Genomic DNA, 4,379 nt, shown 5'->3' on the forward strand with positions numbered 1-4,379 from the left:
AAATCATCGAGTCTTTCAAGGGAAGATTTCAAGACGAGAAAACTTGCTCTAGAGAATCCCCTCTCATGTTAGAGAGATCGTGAATGCTAAAGCCATTACCTTCAATTTGTCAAACAGATTAATCATAGATAACTTCCAGATGACATGACACCAACAAAAGTTAGATATCGCGTTCCAATTGCATGGTCTTTTCCTCATCCAAATCACTTATAAGTTAAATGTGGTTCGGGCTTCTTTCTAGAATCTTGGACTTGCAGGTGGCGAAGGCGTTATTAGAAGTGATGATTGCTCATTTATTGCTGTATTTGCTAATCTCTTTGAAATGACATAATATAATTTTATAAAATTTCATGCCTTGCAAGCAAGGGTGGACCTGGTCGTCCAGCTTAATTGTTTCGGTTTACAGATTGAGAAAGATTCGTCATTGTTAGTTAATGCAATCCATGATCATTACAAAGCTTCATAGACGCTCAATATTGTTGTTGCTCATAGCCGATACAAGCTTTCTGGCCGTGTTTGGTCGTTAGTCCATATTTATCTTGAGGCTAATATGGCAGCGGATACACTTGCTAAGAAAGCTACAACTTTCTCATACGCTAATATTTAGTGATCTAGATCGCAATATTTTCTCTCTTGTGTTACTTCATGATGTGACACAAATGCCCTATTCCAGAGTTGTAACGTTATAAGCTGTATTTGTTTTTATTATTAAGGAAAAAATTTGGTAGGAGACCTTCTCCCCCACTGATTTACCGAACAAAATAAATAATAAAAATCTCATTTGTTATAAGGGTTAGTTGAGATTAGATTGTTTATTTGTTGCTGAGGAGGTGGAGATAGGTTTGGCAAGTTCATTAATTGATGCAAAAATTCCATGGATATATGACTGCCATAGATAATTGTCACCTCCTTGTACCAAGAGTAAATGGAAATAGTATATAATCTATGTACAATTTTTGTATGATATCCAATAATCATGTTGTCCTTGATGTATTGTTTTCTAATGCCCCATTTTTTACCCATTTCTTTAGCTCTTCTTGTTTTTCAGGTCTACTAAATAATATTTTTTACCCTTAATAGTACCATTATACATATTAGCCAAATGATTTGTTGCTCCTAAGGAAGAAAACTTCCATCCAATAGGAGCAAACCAAGGTAGGGTATTACGAGGATCCCAAATTTTTGGGTTGCATCATCCACTACTTAGAGAATAACACCCAAGGGAAAAAGAAAAGAAAAAACTCTATTAGCCTAAACTACAAATTAACTTGGGATTAAAATGAGGCCAATTGAATATGAATATCTTGGGTCCATTTGGGACCTCCTTGTCTTTTTGGTGTTTGAGCACCCTAAGCGATGCCTTCAATGAATTGTGGCTTTCCTTGAGGTTTCTTCATGTTTAATAAGAAAAAAAACAAAAATAAATAAATAAATAAAAAGAACTTGACTTGATGAAGTCAATAGGAACGTTTTGGGTTCCATTTAATTTTTAAAGCTATTTCTACCTAATTCAAAATTAGCTTGGGATTAAAGCCCAAATCCATTTTCTTCTTTACAAATTAAGTTGGGATTAAAATGAAGCCAATTGAATATGAATATCTTGGGTCCATTTGGGACCTCCTCATCTTTTTGCTGTTTGAGCATCCTAAGCCATGCCTTCAATGAATTGTGGTTTTCCTTGAGGTTTCCTCTTTCCATGAAAAAAAAAGGAATTAAAAGAAAAAAAAAAAAAAAAAAGAGAACTTGACGTGATGAAGTCAATAGGAATGTTTTGGGTTCCATTTAACTTCTCAAGCTATTTCTACCCAATCCCGCGTTTAGTATAGTTCTTAATCTGTTCCGAAGTTGAACCATAGATTCCATAAATCGGATACAAAGTCCTCAAAGTAAAGGAGCCGAGAACCAGGAATTGCAGAAATGGCCAGCAATGGAAGAAACAATCTGCAGAGATTCGAATTCGATGTATTCCTGAGCTTCAGGGGCAAAGACACTCGAAAGAACTTGACGTCCACGGAATCCTGTGTAAGAATTCAATCTGTATCTTCTTGGATGATGAGAAGCTTGAGAAAGGAGATGAAATTGAGTCCAGCCTCTACAAGGCGATCGTGAATTCGCGAATGTTCATTCTTGTGTTTTCTGATAATTATGCAATCTCTAGGTGGTATCTAAATGAGCTTAAGCAGAAGGAGCGATACGGCGATGCTGATGTGGAGAAATGGAAGAAGGCTCTGAGAAATGTGAGATTGATGTCGGAATGTTACATTAATGAGGATGCAGGGGATGAGTATGTTCAACCTCATGTGTTTTACCACCCTTTTCCTTTTTCTTTTCTTTTTGTTCTGTATTTTTGGTTGTCATGATTAGATGTGGTAATATTATTTATAAAAAACTTTAGGAAAATATTGATATATAAAATATGGAAAGGTTCTCTATGAATCTCCAGGGAGAAATTTGTAGAAATTACCTTCCGAATCATGAAATTTGGAAATATCAAATGTCACGGGCTCAAAACTAGTCCCAGTTCATGCGGAATCGGCTCCTTGGCGAGCGGAGTACTAGAGTGCAACTTTGGCCATTTAAAAAGAATAAAGAAATATAAAAAATATAGATTCAATGCATAAAATTTGTATATGTAAGTTGTATGTATTTTACTATGATTTGTATGTTTCTCTTGTCATATGCACTCTTTGTTTATTTTTCTCCTTTTTTAGATTTTCTAATTTGTTTCCAAATGTAAATAAATTTTTTTAAATCCACGTTTTTGAAGGTCCTTTAGAGCTTTTTTGAGCTTTTAATATTGGCTTTGGTTTTTTTTCACATTTTTTATTTATTTTGAAACAATTTTTTTGAACTATTTAATGTGATTATAGAGTGTGCGTGTTTACATTTTTATGAATTTTCCATTGATAATTATGCAAAAGTAGCCGGATTTTAGAAACTTTTTGTCGTTTTTGGCCAATCAGTGAGCTAATATTAGCGTAAATATGTGGCCTAATCTTAACCAACCACGACTCACTAGGGCCCAAAGTCTACTGCTTATATTTTATATTGTCTCATCAGTGTGAGTGCGTACGCTTTAACTGGAGCATATTGTACATCTACTCTCTCAGTTAAAACATTTATATGGAAATTTTTTCAGTATAAAATTTTGAAATCCGCCTAAAACTTACTAGATGATTAAAAAAAAAAAATTTAATTTTGAGTTTTTTTTTTTTTTTTAACACTTAACATCACCATTTAAAAATGGGATGGTCATTGTTTAATCTCAGTTTATTGATTTCTTTTTGAGGAGTTCGGTTTCGAATTTTTCACTCAGTTTAGTCTATGGGTTGAAGACGTTACATCCTCAAATTTTGAGTTATAAAATTATTCTTATAATTGAAGGAGTAAATATTCATGCGGAAGTATAAAAATCTTATGCATAAACTCTAATAAATTCTAATAAAAAGTGGCAAAGCCCCAGTAAACGGAGGAATAAGTATGGGCCTAATTTTCTTTTTTTGGGAAAGTAAATCAGTAATCAGTATGTTGGGGTCGGTGTAATCGACAAGAATAGGACCGGTTTGGGCTTGGGCTTGGGTTTAGGACAGTTCAGTCGGCCGTCCCGTTTGTTTATCTCTAGGTTAGGGCTCATCTTGGGCTAGGGCCTCCTCAGCCAGGCCAGGGTCGGGTCGGGCCTAGAGTTACCATGGTTAGAGCTCTCCCGGCACCAGCCTGCCCCGTTGCCATCTCTTTGGAAGCTGCGGCTTTTAGTTCAAATATTGGAATTGCTACAACTTTTGTTGGGCAAGGTTTTAGGAATATGTTCTAAAAGGCAAACGCGACATTGAGATGTATGACTACGAAAAACTAAAAAGATTTTGAGTCTAAAAAATAGTGCATTTTAGAACATATTATCTACACCGTCAATTTTCAAGATTTTCATATCTTTATAGATCTATTAGATTTCAACAATTTTTTGAATTTAAAATTTTATAATTAGATAGAAAAATAGATTTTGACATAATCCTAAAAATATTTTACATCAAAATTATATATTATAATAAAATTTGAAGGTACACCTTAGTTGGACCGCTTAAGGTTGCAACCTTATGGAAACCACACCCCTCCAAGAAACATAAACAAGGACTTGTTAATTCTAAAGGAAGTTTTTCCTCATTTTATTAAATTGAATATTATTTACTTTTAGTAATTTGCCAGTAACAAGTCTTCCTAGTCATAGTTATTAATATTGGAGGTAGGGCTGCAAATTAGTGCCCTCGCTGGTCTACTCCAAAGTTAAAGCTAAATTTGGTAAAAAAACTAATCAAGCCAATATTTGACAAGTTTCCATGTCATCAAATTTTGACCAGTTGAACTGCTTAACCAATATCATGAGA

At 34.3% G+C, this 4,379-nt stretch overlaps 1 long non-coding RNA gene across 1 annotated transcript; it reads left to right on the forward strand.

Annotated features, from left to right (window-relative positions):
- The first annotated feature begins 1,611 nt into the window (after positions 1 to 1,611).
- Positions 1,612 to 2,460, forward strand: LOC110006947 (uncharacterized). Its single transcript, XR_002280346.2, has 2 exons — positions 1,612 to 2,022; positions 2,159 to 2,460. It is a non-coding gene; the product is annotated as an uncharacterized LOC110006947 (long non-coding RNA).
- The last annotated feature ends 1,919 nt before the right edge of the window (positions 2,461 to 4,379 follow it).

The sequence above is a fragment of the Amborella trichopoda genome, chromosome 3 (genome assembly GCF_054954075.1).
Source record: "Amborella trichopoda isolate Santa Cruz 75 chromosome 3, AtrichopodaSantaCruz75HAP2 v2.0, whole genome shotgun sequence".
Classification (NCBI taxonomy): domain Eukaryota; kingdom Viridiplantae; phylum Streptophyta; class Magnoliopsida; order Amborellales; family Amborellaceae; genus Amborella; species Amborella trichopoda.